We start from the raw sequence: 17,722 nt of genomic DNA on the forward strand, positions 1-17,722 counted from the left end.
GGCTTTTTCTACAGTTATGTTAAGCTTAAAAAGTGCACCACTACCCTCATGTATTTTACTGGTATTATGTTATGCTTATATTTACCCATCATGATTTTTAACCAAACCCCCACAAAATATCCATTAAATATATGTACCACATCATCTTTGTGCATTCATCTATTTATGGACAATTCAGTTCAGTCCCTCAGTCGCATCCGACTTTTTGCGACCCCATGAACTGCAGTACGCCAGGCCTCCCTGTCCATCACCAACTCCTGGAGTCTACCAAATTCACGTCCACTGAGTCAGTGATACCATTCAACCATCTCATCCTCTGTTGTCTCCTTCTCCTCCCACATTCAATCTTTCCCAGCATCAGGATCTTTCCAAATGAGTCAGCTCTTTGTATCAGGTGGTCAAAATATTGGAGTTTCAGCTTCAACATCAGTCCTTCCAATGAATATTCAGGAATGATCTCTTTAGGATAGATTGGTTGGATCTCCCTGCAGTACAATGGACTTCAAAGAGTCTGCTCCAACACCACAGTTCAAAAGCATCAATTCTTTGGCGCTCAGCTTTCCTTATAGTCCAACTCTCACATCCATACATGACTACTAGAAAAACATAGCCTTGACTAGACAGAACTTTGTTCACAAAGTAATGTCTCTGCTTTTTAATATGCTGTCTCTGTTGGTCATAACTTTCCTTCCAAGGAGTAAGCATCTTTTAATTTCATGGCTGCAATCACCATCTGCAGTGACATTGGAGCCCAGAAAAATAAAGTTAGCCAATGTTTCCCCATCTATTTGCCATGAAGTGATGGGACAGGATGCCATGATCTAGTTTTCTGAATCTTGAGCTTTAAGCCAAATTTTTCACTCTCCTCTTTCACTTTCATCAAGAGGCTTTTTAGTTCCTCTTCACTTTCTGTCAAAAGGGTGGTGTCATCTGTATCCGAGGTTATTGATATTTCTCCTGGCAATCTTGATTTCAGCTTGCGTTTCTTCCAGTCCAGCATTTCTCATGATGTATTCTGCATATAAGTTAAATAAGCAGGGTGACAATATACAGTCTTGATGTACTCCTTTTCCTATTTGAAACCACTCTGTTGTTCCATGTCTAGTTCTAACTGTTGCTTCCTGACCTGCATACAGATTCCTTAAGAGGCAGGTCAGGTGGTCTGGTATTCCCATTTCTCTCAGAAATTTACAGTTTATTGTGATCCACACAGTCAAAGGCTTTGGCATAGTCAATAAAGCAGAAATGGGTGGTTTTTTTTTTTCTGGAATTCTCTTGCTTTTTCCATGATCCAGGGGATGTTGGCAATTTGATCTCTGGTTCCTCTGCCTTTTCTAAAACAAGCTTGAACATCAGGATGTTCACAGTTCATGTATTGCTGAAGCGTGTCTTGGAGAATCTTGAGCATTACTTTACTAGCATGGACAGATGGTGATTGCAGCCATGAAATTAAAAGACGCTTATTCCTTGGAAGAAATGTTATGATCAACCTAAATAGTATATTCAAAAGCAGAGACATTACTTTGCCGACTAAGGCCTGTCTAGTCAAGGCTATGATTTTTCCTGTGGTCATGTATGGATGTGAGAGTTGGACTGTGAAGAAGGCTGAGCGCCGAAGAATTGATGCTTTTGAACTGTGGTGTTGGAGAAGGCTCTTGAGAGTCCCTTGGACTGCAAGGAGATCCAACCAGTCCATTCTGAAGGAGATCAGCCCTGCGTTCTTTGGAATGAATGATGCTGAAGCTGAAACTCCAGTACTTTGGCCACTTCATGCGAAGTGTTGACTCATTGGAAAAGTCTTTGATGCTGGGAGGGATTGGGGGCTGGAGGAGAAGGGGATGACAGAGGATGAGATGGCTGGATGGCATCACTGACTCGATGGGCGTGAGTCTGAGTGAACTCGTGTATTTGGTGATGGACAGGGAGGCCTGGCGTGCTGCAGTTCATGGGGTCTCAAAGAGTTTGACACGACTGAGCACTTGAACTGAACTGAACTGAACTGGGCAGAGTGAACATGGAGAGTTGTAAGACATGAGCTTGGCGAAGCATTATCTGAGGAAGTGATTATTATGACTTATGTGATACGTCTGAGGACACAATTATGGTTCCTTTGTGTCCTCTTAAAATTTATATGCTGGGGTCCTCATCTTTAAAAGGACATCTTTTTGGGGTGTTAGTTCTAAAAGGTCTTGTAAGTCTTCATAGTACTGTTCAACTTCAGCTTCTTCAGTGTTACTTGTTGGGGCATAGACGTGGATTACCATGCTTTTGAATGCTTTGCCTTGGAAACGAACAGAGTTCATTCTGTTGATCTTGAGAGAGCATCGGAGTATTGCATTTTGGACTATTTTGTTGACCGTGATGGCTACTCCATTTCTTCTAAGGATTCCTGCCCACAGTAGTAGGTATAAAGGTCATCTGAGTTAAATTCACCCATTCCAGTCCTTTTTAGTTCACTGATTCCTAGAATGTAGACATTCACTCTTACTGTTTCCTCTTTGACCACTTCCAATCTGCCTTGATTCATGGACCTAACATTTCAGGTTCCTATGCAATATTGCTCTTTACAGCATTGGACCTTGCTTCTATCACCAGTCACATCCACAACTGGGTATTGTTTTTGCTTTGGCTCTATCCCTTGATTCTTCTTGGAGTTATTTCTCCATTGATCTCCAGTAGCATGTTGGGCACTTACCAACCTGGGGAGTTCCTCTTTCAGTATCCTATCATTTTTGCCTTTTCATACTGTTCATTGGGTTCTCAAGGCAAGAATGCTAAAGTGGCTTGCCGTTCCTTTCTCCAGTGGACCACATTCTGTCAGACCTCTCCACCATGACCCACCTGTCTTGGTTGGCCCCACACAGCATGACTGAGTTTCATTGAGTTAGATAAGGCTGTGGTCCTAGCATGATTAGATTGACTAGTTTTCTGTGAGTATGGTTTCAGTTTGTCTGTCCTCCGATGCCCTCTTGCAACACCTACCATCTTAGTTGGGTTTCTCTTACCTTAGACATGGGGTATCTCTTCATGGATGCTCCAGCAAAGTGCTTTACTTTGCAAGAGGGGTATCTCCTCACCATCACCCCTCCTGACCTGAATGTTGAGTAGCTCCTCTAGGCCTTCCTGTGCCTGTGCAGCCACTGCTCCTTGGATGTTGGATTGCTCCTCTCAGCCACTGCCCCTGACCTGGGCCCTGCGGTACCTCCTCCTGGCTGCCAGGAAGCAACAATTAGAACTGAACATGGAACAACAGAGTGGTTCCAAATAGGAAAAGGAGTAGGTCAAAGCTGTATATTGTCACCCTGCTTATTTAACTTATATGCAAAGTACATCATGAGAAGTGCTGGGCTGGAAGAAGCACAAGCTGGAATCAAGATTGCCAGGGGAATATAAATAACCTCAGACCTTATGACAGAATGTGAAGAGGAACTAAAGAGCCTCTTGACAAAATTAATAGAGGAGAGTGATAAAGTTTGCTTAAAGCTCAACATTCAGAAAACGAAGATCATGGCATCTGGCCCCATCACTTCATGGGAAATAGAAGGGGAAACAGTGGAAAAGACTTTATTTTGGGGGGCTCCAAAATCACTGCAAATGGTGACTGCCGCCATGAAATTAAAAGACGCTTACTCCTTGGAAAAAAAAGTTGTGACCAACATAGTTAGCATATTGAAAATCAGAAACACTACTTTTCCAACAAAGATCCATCTAGTCAAGGCTATGGTTTTTCCAGTGGTCATGTACGTATGTGAGAGGTGGACTGTGAAGTAAGCTGAGTGCCAAACAATTGATGCTTTTGATCTGTGTTGTTGGAGAAAACTCTTGAGAGTCCCTTGGACTTCAAGGAAATCCAACCAGTCTTTTCTGAAGGAGATCACCCCTGGGTGTTCTTTGGAAGGAATGATGCTAAAGTTGAAACTCCAGTACTTTGGCCACCTCATGTGAAGAGTTGACTCACGGGGAAAGACTCTGATGCTGGGAGGGATTGGGGCAGGAGGAGAAGGGGACGACAGAGGATGAGATGGCTGGATGGCATCACTGACTCGATGGACATGGGTCTGAGTGAACTCCGGGAGTTGGTGATGGACAGGGAGGCTTAGTGTGCTGCGATTCATGGGGTCACAAAGAGTCAGACATGACTGAGCGACTGAACTGAACTGAATCTTTAAAACTAGAGAGTGTGAGTTTATCTGGAAATAGGTTCTTTACAGAGTTAATTTATTTAAAATAAGATCACTAGGGTAAACCTTAATGCAACAAGACTAGTTTTCTTATTAAAAAAGAAATTCAGATACAGATAGGTTTACATGGAGAAAACCATGTGAACTTAAATCTGGTCATCTTTAAGCCAAGGAAAGAAGCAGAGAACAAGTCCTTTTCTCACAGTCTTTAGAAGTGGCCAATCCTGTTGACACTTGATTTAGAATTCTAGCATCCAGAATGGTGTGATGATAAATTTCCATTTTTTAAATCCACCCAATTTTTGTTACTTTTTTATAAAAGCTCTAATAAACTGATAAAGACATTGATACAAAAAAGTATTATACTAAATACCAAAAAATGAGCAAGTGGCTTTGGGTTTCGGTAGTGGGTAGATGCTTAAAGAGTTTTGGGCTGCCTGTTAGAAAAGTCCTAAAGTGCCTTTAAGAGACAATTGGTAGAAATATGAACAATAAAATGTGGTCTCAATGTTCCCAGAAGAGAACAAAATGGCTATAGAGAAAGAATCTATTATCTATCATCTGAGAGAAAAATTGTTAAAAATTATTTAACATTGCTAGAAATATGATAAGTTTGAAGTCTCAAATGAAATGCTGCTGTTGCTGCTGCTGCTACTAAATCGAATCAGTCATGTCTGACTCTGTGCGACCCCATAGACAGCAGCCTACCAGGCTCATCAATCCCTGGGATTCTTCAGACAAAAACACTGGACTGGGATGACATTTCACTATCCAGTGCATGAAAGTGAAAAGTGAAAGTGAAATTGCTAAGTCATGAAGCAAAGTCGTCAGAAGTGAAGCCGATGCCTTGAGACCATATGGACTGTAGTCCACCAGGCTCCTCCATCCATGGGATTTTTTCAGGCAAGAGTACTGGAGTGGGTTGCCATTGTCTTCTCCCGAATGAAATGAAGAACCTCTTATTGGACATTGAAAGAAGGCAATTATTGTTCTGAATAAGCATTCCAATCCCAAAGAAAGGCAATGCCAAAGAATGCTCAAACTACCACACAGTTGCACTCATCTCACATGCTAGTAAAGTAATGCTCAAAATTCTCCAAGCCAGGCTTCAGCAATATGTGAACCGTGAACTCCCTGATGTTCAAGCTGGTTTTAGAAAAGGCAAAGGAACCAGAGATCAAATTGCCAACATCCGCTGGATCATGGAAAAAGCAAGAGAGTTCCAGAAAAACATCTACTTCTGCTTTATTAACTATGCCAAAGCCTTTGACTGTGTGGATCACAAGAAACTGTGGACAATTCTGAAAGAGATTGGAATACCATACCACCTGACCTGCCTCTTGAAAAATCTGTATGCAGATCAGGAAGCAACAGTTAGAAGTGGACATGGAACAACAGACTGGTTCCAAATAGGAAAGGAGTACGTCAAGGCTGTATATTGTCACCCTGTTAATTTAACTTATATACAGAGAACATCATGAGAAACGCTGGACTGGAAGAGACACAAGCTGGAATCGAGATTTTTGGGAGAAATATCAATAACCTCAGATATGCAGATGACACCACCCTTATGGCAGAAAGTGAAGAGGAACTAAAAAGCCTCTTGAAGAAAGTAAAAGAGGAGAGTGAAAAATTTGGCTAAAATCTCAACATTCAGAAAACGAAGGTCATGGCATCCGGTCCCGTCACTTCATGGGAAATAGATGGGGAAACAGTGGAAACAGTGTCAGACTTTATTTTTTATTATTATTATTATTATTGTGTGTGTGTGTGTGTGTGTGTGTGTGTGTGTGTGTGTGTGCTTCAAATCACTGCAGATGGTGACTGCAGCAATGAAATTAAAGACACTAACTCCTTGGAAGAAAAGTTATGACCAACCTAGATAGCATATTCAAAAGCAGAGACATTACTTTGCCGACTAAGGTCTGTCTAGTCAAGGCTATGATTTTTCCAGTAGTCATGTATGGATGTGAGAGTTAGACTCTGAAGAAGGTTGAGCACCGAAGAATTGATTCTTTTGAACTGTGGTGTTGGAGAAGACTCTTGAGAGTCCCTTGGACTGCAAGGAGAAACCACCAGTCCATTCTGAAGGAGATCAGTCCTGGGATTTCTTTGGAAGGGATGATGCTAAAGCTGAAACTCCAGTACTTTGGCCACCTCATGTGAAGAGTTGACTCATTGGAAAAGACTTTGATGCTGGGAGGGATTGGGAGCAGGAGGAGAAGGGGACGACAGAGGATGAGATGCATGGATAGCATCACTGACTGGATGGATGTGAATCTGGGTGAACTCTGGGAGTTGGTGAGGGACAGGGAGGCCTGGCGTGCTGCGATTCATGGGGTCGCAAAGAGTGGGACAGACTGAGCTACTGAACTGAACTGAACTGAACTGAACAGCTAATATGTGACCTTTGGTCTTTATATTCAAATTTGCTCTACTGACTGAATATGTAGATTATCTTAAGTGAGTCTTGAGTATTATGGTTTTGTGTCTTTAAACATAGTGCATCTTTTCATGTTATTCCCTGCTATCCTCTTCTGTTTTCCCACTTCTTTAAAATCAGGTAAAGCATTGCTTCTTCTGGGAAGAATTCCCTGGTATCAATTTGATTTAGGTGCTCTTTAGCACAATATGAATATATTTATAATTAATAGGTTATAAATTATATAATCCAATCATCATATATTAAATCACTGATAGCATGGAAACAATCTTATTCAACATGGTAATCCTAATTTCTGTGATAGGATGTTTGATACAAAGAGCTGCTCCACAGGCATCTTTAAAAAACCTTTTATTTTATTTTGGAGTGTAGTTAATTAACAGTGTCTTATTAGTTTCACGTGTACAGCAATGTGATATATTTATTCATGCATTTATTCTTTTTCAAATTATTTTCCCATTTAGGTTGTTACATAATATCAAGTAGAGTTCCCTGTGCTATACAGTAGTTCCATAAACAATTTTGCCTGAATGTACAAAGACAATATCAAGCTTTGTACTTGTTGCTTAGTTGCTAAGTCATATCCAACTCTTCTGTGATCCCATGGACTGCAGCTCTCAGGGGTTCTCTGCATGGGATTTCCCAGGTAAGAATACTGGAGTGGATTGCCGTTTCCTTCTCCAGGGCATCTTCCTGGGCGAGGGATTTAACCTGCATCTCTGCTTTGGCTGGCAGGTTCATTACCACTGAACCACATGGAAAGTCATATTTAGCTTATAATACTTTAAAATATTTTCCTTATTTTATAGCTAAACTATTCTAATTTGTGAAATCCATAACTAAAAAAGAATAGATGTGACTAACTTTGTCCTTTTGAGCCTCACACTGAAGCCAAAAGAGAAGAAAGTACTTTATATTATGTTCTTGCTCTTCTACATTTGACCATGATGGGCAACCTATTCATTATTGTGACCATCACTGTCCGTGAGACTCTAAACTCACCCATATACTTTTTCTTGCTAGCTTACCATTCGTGGATGCCATTTATTCTTCAGCCATTACCCAAAAAATTGATTTCTGATACGTTCTTTGGGGAAAATATCATATCTTTCCAATTTTGTATGGCTCAGCTCTTTACAGAGCACCTTTTCAGTGGATCCAAAGTCTTCATCTGCTAATGATGGCCTATGACCACTATGTGGCCATCTGTAAGCTCTTGCATTATTTGGTGATCATGAGGCAGAAAGTGTGTTGAGCTGCTTGTGGTGTCCTGGGTTGGAGGTTTTCTGCACTCAATTATTCAACTTACCACTATTTATTGGCTCCCGCTCTGTGGCCCCAATGTGGTTGATCATTTTCTGTGTGACATATTCCCTTTACTGAAACTCGTCTGTACTGACACCTATGTCATTGGCATCTTAGTTGTGGCCAGTGAAGGACTGGTCTGCACTATAGTGCTTCTGCTCTTACTCGTCTCCTATGGAGTCATCCTGCACTTTCTGAAAAATCTGAGTCAGGAAGGAAGGCGGAAAGCCCTCCAGACCTGTGGTTCCCAAATCACTGTGGTTGTCTCTTTCTTCGTCACCTGTATTTTCATGTATGTGAGACCTATTAAGAGCTTTCCCATTGATAAAACATTGAGCGTGTTTTACACAGTCATAACCCCCATGCTGAACTCATTAATCTACACTCTCAGAAACTCAGATATGACAAATGCTATACTGGAACTCTGGAGAAGAAACATCATATCTTGGAGCAAATAATTTTGACATTCACCATGAAGAGGTTCATATAACTTTAGGGCCCATTCACCTTAGAAACCAAAAGTCTCTTAAAATGGATTCATGTATCCCATTCATTTAAGGCATTTTTATAATTATAATAATTAACTGTATAATTGGGTTACTAATATGCTTCTCTGGTAAAATGTCAGCTCTATATATAGCATTTGCTTATCACTTTGCCTAGTAAGGTGTAATATATATAAGGAGGAAGTTGATAAAACTATATAATAAATTAAATATTTATAATTTCAATTATTTTAATCAATTTATTCAGTTATCTTTAAAATTATTTTCTGAGACTTAGTTTTATTTTTTATGTTACTCATCATTTTTGTCCATTCTTTTTATTTTATTAGTGAAAATGTTTAATTATATACATTGTCCTCTGTATTCAATTTCAGTTGCATTACATGTGAAATTTTCTGTAACACTTTTTAATGTAAAAGGAAAGCATAATAATAGATAAAATTTGAAACCATATGACATAGTAAAAGTGGAAAATACCTTCTTTCAAAATAGTTCAAAACAAGGTAAGAAGGAGTGAATGATAAATTTGAATGTATTAAGAGATTCTGTTCAATAAAAACACCTGCAAGAAAGCAAAAAGGCAAGTTACAAACTGAATTGATATTCACAGGAAGTATTCATACAGAATTGGAGGGATTTGTTCCTTGAAAGCTTAGTACAATGACCTGTAAAACCAAATAAAACCTCCTATCCATCCCTTTCAGTGTTTCGTAGTGTTCGTCCCCAGAGTAGTCACAAGTCTATTTCTTAAGATTATTCAAGTATTAATTTGTTCAAATACAAGCATATTTATCTATGTTTTTGTGTGTAAAATGTCTGAATATTTACATTTTATTATTAAACACAGTGAGTATCTTTCCATAACAGTCTGTATAGATCTAACTCATTCTCAGTTATTCTTATAATATGTGATTTTCCTCATAATATTCCTGAATTAGTGCATCCAGTACTTTTCATGTCATTTCAAATCTTTTCCTATGATGTGTAATTCTGCAATAAATATGTAAATTCTTGTTTGTGTATTCTTAGAAATGTTAGTTTCCAGAAGTAGAGATTTTGGATCACAGGAAATATGTGTTTAAAATGTTGATATTCATAGTTATTTTCAAAATGAATCATGAGGTCATACCTACACTTCTGCCCACAGTCTATCTCCTGTTTAACTTCTTAATAACCAGTGATCAGTTTTGGGGATATGACAATATGGTTCATTAAAAAATTTTTAATTCATTTTTGTACTTTATTATTTTTTTGTGATTTTATTTTTTATTATTTTTATTTTTTTTAATTTTAAAATCTTTAATTCTTACATGTGTTCCCAAACATGATAGGATTAACTTGGGCATCTTTATAAGTTGTATGTATTTATATTTGAATTATCTATTAATATTTTTGATTATTTTCTTTTTCATACTTACTTTTATGAGCAATTATATACTAAGGAAATAATCTTAAAAAAAAAACCATTATCTATGTACTTAATTTTCTGGACTGTTATTTGATTTTGGATTTCTTTTGCTATACAGAATTCTTTCTTGGCTATGTAGTTTTTTTTGAGGGGGGAATTTACTTGGTCAGGTTTATGAATATTTTATGTGCTTTTTGTTTCATCAATAAAAGTTTTGCACATTTCTCCCTAAACATTACTCCATATTTTTTAGACATTCATACTTTAGCACTTTTGTGGTTTTATATTTTATATGAAATGTTTTATCCATCAGGCATTTATTTTGATAAATAAGGAGTTAAATAAGAATTGTATTTTATTGTTTTCTAAATGAATTTTTTTGGTAGCTGCATGATTATCTTTCGCCACTGATTTGAAATCCTAACTTTACTGTATTCCAAAATTCCACATCTATGTGGATGCAACTCTTGATTTTATTTTGTTCCACTGATTTCTTCAGTCATGAAGTATCTAATGCATGGTATAATTGTAATTCATCTATAGAGTATTTTGAAATCCAATAAGCCCAGAACTTCTTCATTACTCTTCTTTTTCAGAATTATGTCTGTTTTGCACATGTATGTTGTCAAATCAATTTCATAATAAAGGCCCAGTCACAAAAATTCCATTTCAACATTTGACTTACAAATAATAGTTTAGGAAAATTTTATATTTTTAGAGATTTGAGAACTCCTGTCCATGAAGAGGATAGGTGTTTTCATTGTCTTTTTCTTATCCATTTTATAAGTGCTTTTCATATTCTATGTTTTTAAATCCTTTATAGATAGCTACTGTTCTTACTACCTGATCTTTTATGTGTTAGCTGACATTATTGCTGTAAGAAAAAATATCTCTTTTAGGAAGTCCATGACTTAAAACTTTGTTGACCTTCAGTTGATGTGGCTGAGAGCATTCTACTGATGAGTCTAGCCTATGAATACTTTCCGTCCATCTACCCTACCTCACCATCATGTTTATATAGGTGTGGCCATATCTGGGAGTTACCCGGGTTAGAAGATGTATTCATGTAACACTGTGGATCCTTTTTAAATCTGGCTGCTTTTTTTGGTCCCAGTGACATAGAATTCATGTGTAACATGACCCTGTTGAAAGTTGTTTACATGAATACTTATACATTTCATTGCTGCCAACTACCTTTTAGAACAAACGCTTAAAAGAGATGTCCTTTTCATTATAGGGGACTGGAATGCAAAAGTAGGAAGTCAAGAAACACCTGGGGTAACAGGCAAAGTTGACCTTAAAATGTGGAATGAAGCAGGGCAAAGAATAATAGAGTTTTGCCAAGAAAATGCACTGGTCATAGAAACACCCTCTTCCAACAACACAAGAGAAGACTCTACACATGGACATCACCAGATGGTGAAGGGTTAATAGGGTAGCAGAGATGTGCGTGCAAATGGGTCTCTCTGCTCTGGCTGAGCATCCTTGCATACGAGGTGTTCTGCCAAAGAGTCTGGACACAGCCTTGAGTTTAATGGTCCCTTGAAAATGAGGGAGCATTCCCTTCTTGAGATAAGAAGGAGATGAGGGCTTTGGGCAGACTCTTCAGGAGACAGAGATTTCACTCCCCTTTGCTATACGATAACATGTATGCACCTGCACTGCACTGAAAAGGCTTATTCTTACAGTCTGGAATTCTGCCTAGGAAGGCTTTATAATAATAAACGGCAATTAGTTTGCCCAGTTGTTCCTCTGACCAGAGTGGTGTCCTGTCTGTCTTTTGTATGTCTTGTATGTTTTATGTCATTTCACTTGTAATCTCCAGAAATCATCTACAGATGGTCAACAATGAAATCAGATTGATTATATTCTTTGTAGCCAAAGATGGAGAAGCTTTATACAGTCAATAAAAACAAGACCAGGAGCTGACTGTGGCTCAGATCATGAAATCCTTACTACCAAATTCAGACTCAAATTGAAGAAAATAGGGAAAACCGCCAAATCAGTCAGGTATGATCTAAATCAAATCCCTTATGATTATACAGTGGAAGTGAGAAATAGATTTAAGGGCCTAGATCTGATAGATAGAGTGCCTGATGAACTATGGAATGAGGTTCGTGACATTGTACAGGAGACAGGGATTAAGACCATCCCCCTGGAAAAGAAATGCAAAAAAGCAAAATGGCTGTCTGGGGAGGCCTTACAAATAGCTGTGAAAAGAAGAGAGGCGAAAAGCAAAGGAGCAAAGGAAAAATATAAGCATCTGAATGCAGAGTTCCAAAGAATAGCAAGAAAAGATAAGAAAGCCTTCTTCAGTGATCAATGCAAAAAAATAGAGGAAAAGAACAGAATGGGAAAGACTAAAGATCTCTTCAAGAACATTAGAGATACCAAGGGAACATTTCATGTAAAGATAGGCTCGATAAAATACAGAAATGGTCTGGACCTAACAGAAGCAGAAGATATTAAGAAGAGGTGGCAAGAACACACAGAAGAACTGTATAAAAAAGATCTTCACGACCCAGATAATCACGATGGTGTGATCACTCATCTAGAGCCAGACATCCTGGGATGTGAAGTCAAGTGGGCCTTAGAAAGCATCACTATGAACAAAGCTAGTGGAGGTGATGGATTTCCAGTTGAGCTATTTCAAATTCTGAAAGATGATTCTGTGAAAGTGCTGCATTCAATAGGCCAGCAAATTTGGAAAACTCAGCAGTGGCCAGAGGACTGGAAAAGGTCAGTTTTCATTCCAATCCAAAAGAAAGGCAATGCCAAAGAATGCTCAAACTACCGCACAATTGCACTCATCTCACATGCTAGTAAAGTAATGCTCAAAATTCTCTAAGCCAGGCTTCAGCAATACATGAACCGTGAACTTCCAGATGCTCAAGCTGGTTTTAGAAAAGTCAGAGGAACCAGAGATCAAATAGCCAACATCCGCTGGATCATGGAAAAAGCAAGAGAATGCCAGAAAAACATCTATTTCTGCTTTATTGACTATGCCAAAGCCTTTGACTGTGTGGATCAAAATAAACTGTGGAAAATTCTGAGAGAGATGGGAATACCAGACCACCTGACCTGCCTCTTGAGAAATTTGTATGCAGGTCAGGAAGCAACAGTTAGAACTGGACAAGAAACAACAGACTGGTTCCAAATAGGAAAAGGAGTACGTCAAGGCTGTATATTGTCACCCTGCTCATTTAACTTATATGCAGAATACATCATGAGAAACGCTGGACTGGGCGAAACACAAGCTAGAATCAAGATTGCCGGGAGAAATATCAATCACCTCAGATATCCAGATGACACCACCCTTAAGGCAGAAAGTGAAGAGGAACTAAAAAGCCTCTTGAGGAAAGTGAAAGAGGAGAGAGAAAAAGTTGACTTAAAGCTCAACATTCAGAAAACGAAGATCATGGCATCCAGTCCCATTACTCCATGGGAAATAGATGAGGAAACAGTGGAAACAGTTTCAGACTTTATCTTCTTGGGCTCCAAAATAAATGCTGATGGTGACTGCAGCCATGAAATTAAAAGACGTTTACTCCTTGGAAGAAAAGTTATGAGCAACCTAGTTAGCATATTCAAAAGCAGAGACATTACTTTGCCGACTAAGGTCTGTCTAGTCAAAGCTATGGTTTTTCCTGTGGTCATGTATGTGTGTGAGAATTGGACTGTGAAGAAAGCTGAGCACCAAAGAATTGTTGCTTTTGAACTGTGTGTTGTAGAAGACTCTTGAGAGTCCCTTGGACTGCAAGGAAATCCAACCAGTCCATTCTGAAGGAGATCAGCCCTGGTATTTCTTTGGAATGAATGATGCTGAAGCTGAAACTCCAGTACTTTGGCCACCTTATGCAAAGAGTTGACTCATTGGGAAAGACTTTGATGCTGGGAGGGATTGGGGGCTGGAGGAGAAGGGGACGACAGAGGATGAGATGGCTGGATGGCATCACTGACTCGATGAACTTGAATCTGAGTGAACTCTGGGAGTTGGTGATGTACAGGGAGGCCTGGCGTGCTGCGATTCATGGAGTCACAAAGAGTCGGACACAACTGAGCGACTGAACTGATCTGAAGAATGTATCTGCCTGTTAAACATAATTCCTTTTGATGGACTTCTATGTTGTGATACTAAACACTTTTAAATATCACAGCTTGAATGGTAATTGCAACACCTCTCCGTCAGACTCTCTCACATCTCTCTGGTTATTTTATACTTTGTGCCCTGCATATTTTTGTATCTACCTCAGATTATGACCTTTCCTATCAATGTCTATATCTTATACTATGCTAATTTTTACCTTATATTCTTTATCCTACATCCTCAGAAATACAGAATTAAAAATTCCTGTGAAGTTCTGAGACAAAAATGACTTTAGAGGGTAAGTAATGAAAACAGAGAATAATTTTAACTGTTTATCATATAAGAAATAATGTTATTTTGTGCTGCTTTCATAATTTCCCCTATGAAATCATCTTCTGATTCAGAATTTCTTCACAACACGGTTTACCTTTGCATTTCTTAAGGTGTAGAATAAAGAGTTGGATTTCCCTGATGATCCAGTGGCTAAGACTTGCACTCCCAATGCAAGGTGCCAGGTTCAATTCCTGGTCAGGAAGCTAAATCCCACATATAGCAATTAATGGTTCCCATGCTGCAACTAAAGACCCCACATGCCACAACTAATACCTGGTGCAGTCAAATAAATAAATATATTTTTAAACTTTTTATTTTATATTGGAGTATAGCTAATTAACAGCATTGGACAGCAAAGGGACTCAGCCATGCATATACATGTAATCATTCTCTCCCAAACTCCCCTTCCATCCAGATCGCCACATAACACTGAGCAGAATTCCCTGAGCTCTACAGTAAAATAAATGAACTATATATTTAAAAATTTGTGAAGTATTAAAGATAATTTCTGTTTTTTAGGACCAAGAGAACACTGTTTGTCAGAGGAATACTGATGCTGACATTCAGAAATCTGAAGAGAGCCATAATAGTAATTCATCATTACAAAATATTGATTTTGGATGTATTTATCACCTATTTGTTGATCAAATGTAGGAATACTGTCAGAACACGTTTGATTTCTTGTTAAAATGCAGTTGTTCACTGCCCATGAAATTTCAAAACAAAATAAATTATATGGGGGAAAAGGAATCCTAGAGTATTCATTTCCTAGTTTCTCTTTTCACAGCTTTCTAATATTCTGGCTCATCTTTTCTGAGTCTCTCTTTTTTTTTTTTTTCCTCTTCTTGCAAAAGATAAAGTTTACCATCTATTTTTGCTATATTATTTATATTAAAATTCACAGTTACTATAATCTTAACTTTACTGTTGTTTGTTTTTGGTTTTTTTTTTTTTTTTGGTCCCTAATACAATTCAACTATCTCATCCTCTATTGTCCCCTTCTCTTCCTGCGCTGAATGTTTCCCAGCATCAGGGTCTTTTCCAAAGAGTTGGCTCTTTGCCAAAGAATTGGCTCCTTGCATCAGGTGACCAAAGTATTGGAGCTTCAACTTTAGCATCAGTCCTTCCAATGAAAGTTCAAGGTTAATTTCCTTTAGGATTGACTGGTTTGATCTCCTCACAGGCGAAGAGACTCTCAAGAGTCTTCTCCAGCACCAGCATATATATATATATATATATTCAGGAAAGCACTGAACCACCTAGGAAGCCTATATATATATATATATATATATATATATATATATATATATATATACATGATTTTATATATATATGTGCATGATTTTATATATATATATGTGTGTGTGTGTGCATGATATATATATATTAAAATCATGCACATATATATATATTCATGCACACACACACACACACACACACACACACATATATATATATATATATATATATATATATATATATAGGCTTCCTAGGTGGTTCAGTGCTCTCCTGGTGGCTCAGATGGTAAAGAATCTGCCTGCAATCTGGATACCTGGACTCAATCCTTGGGAAGATCCATGGGAGAAGGGAATGACAACCCAATGCAATATTCTTGCCTGGAGAATCCCATGGACAGAGGAGCTTGGCAGGCTACAGTCCATGGGGCCGCAAAGAGTTGGACATGACTGAGTGATTAACACAAGTGGCTCAGTGGTAAAGAATCGGTCTGCCAATGCAGGAGAAATGGGTTCGATCCCTGAGTCTGGAAAATCCCCTGAGAAGGAGGAGGAAATGGAAACCCACCTCAGTGTTCTTGCCTGGAAAATCTCATGGACAGAGGAGGCCGGTGTGTTACAGTCCATGGGGTTGCAAAAGAGTTGGACATGACTTAACAGCTAAAACAAAACAAGTATACTTTTACTTGTAAAAATATACTTTTAGTATATACAAATAAATGGGTTAAAGATCTCTGGAAGGACTTGGACCATAGATTCTAATCTGAGTTAAAATTAATAACTCTCAGAAGCACACCTGGACAGGACAGGTATGGCATAGGGAGATGCCATCTTATTGATGTCAACATGCTATCACTGGCTAAACTGCAAGAGTGCCACCACTTTCTTGACCACAGAATCAATATGACTCTCAGAATTGCTTAGTCTCAGGTAATGGATATCCACCCAAAGTCTTGCAATAATGCTCCTGTTTGTCAGACTCTAATCAAATATTTTCATCTAGTTTGCAGGAGGACAGGGGAATGTACCTCTTCTGATTTTAGGTAGAGAAACTGGGTTTACACTTTCGAAACTAACAACTTATGCATGTTTCACTGAAGAGAATTTTGGTAATCACACACTCCCAGAGTTCACTACAGTTGAGGATGTAGTCTCATAAAATGGGTTTCATTATCTCATAGACAGTTGCTCATTCCTAGAAAAATTCAAGAGTTTATGTCTGCTTAAAGGCAGAAAGAAAAGCAGAGACAGAAGATCACAGGAATCTAGAGTAAAAAAAAAAAAAACAGTTGAATTCTATAGAGTTATTCCTATAATGCCTGTTGTTGTTGTTGTTGTTGTTTTTCTCCTACTGAATTCCTGCTTCATTGTTGTTGTTCAGTCGCTCACTTGAGTCTGACTCTTTGCAACCCCCAGGGACTGCAGCATGGGAGGCTTCCTTGTCCTTCACCATTTCCTGGAGCTTGCTCAAACTCATGTCCATTTTAGTAACTGTGTTTGGGCTTCCCAGGTGGCACTAGTGGTAAAGCACCCACCTGCCAATGCAAGAGATATAAGAGAAGCAGGTTTGATCCATGGGTGGGCAATATCTCCTGGAGAAGGGAATGGCCACCCACTCCAGTATTCTTGCCTGGAGAATCCCATAGACAGAGAAGCCAGGTGGGCTCCAGTCCATGGGGTTATAAAGAGTCAGACACCACTTAATGACTAACACTTTTATTTTCACTTCAGAAGCACAGATGGATAGAATAGTTCTTTATATTTATATTCTGGCATTATTGTACTGTAGCATAGGATTTATTAGCACTTCCCAAAAGGCTCTGCCACCTTAATTTTTCAGATATTTATGAGGTGGATTCTTCCCTTAACTAAAAACTTGCTTGTCTTACTTTGCATGTAAGTGAATGCTTAGTCACTCAGTCATGTCTTTTTGAGTCCTGTGGACTGAAACCCACCAGACTTATCTGTCCATGGAATTCTCCAGGCAATAATACTAGAGTGAGTAGCCAGTCTCTTTTCTAGGGAGTCTTCCTGACCCAGGGATCGAACCCAGGTCTTTTGCATTTCAGGCAGATTCTTTTCTGTCTGAGCCACTACAGAAGCACACTGTAATTTTAAAGAAACATAAGCAAAATCCAAATTCCTAACCAAGATCTGTGATGCTCTTCAGGGTTCTTGTCTTGTCTACCTCTTCAACCTCAGTTTGTTCTGCCCTCTCCTTTTC

This window comes from Ovis canadensis, chromosome 15 (genome assembly GCF_042477335.2).
Source record: "Ovis canadensis isolate MfBH-ARS-UI-01 breed Bighorn chromosome 15, ARS-UI_OviCan_v2, whole genome shotgun sequence".
In the NCBI taxonomy this organism is placed as follows: domain Eukaryota; kingdom Metazoa; phylum Chordata; class Mammalia; order Artiodactyla; family Bovidae; genus Ovis; species Ovis canadensis.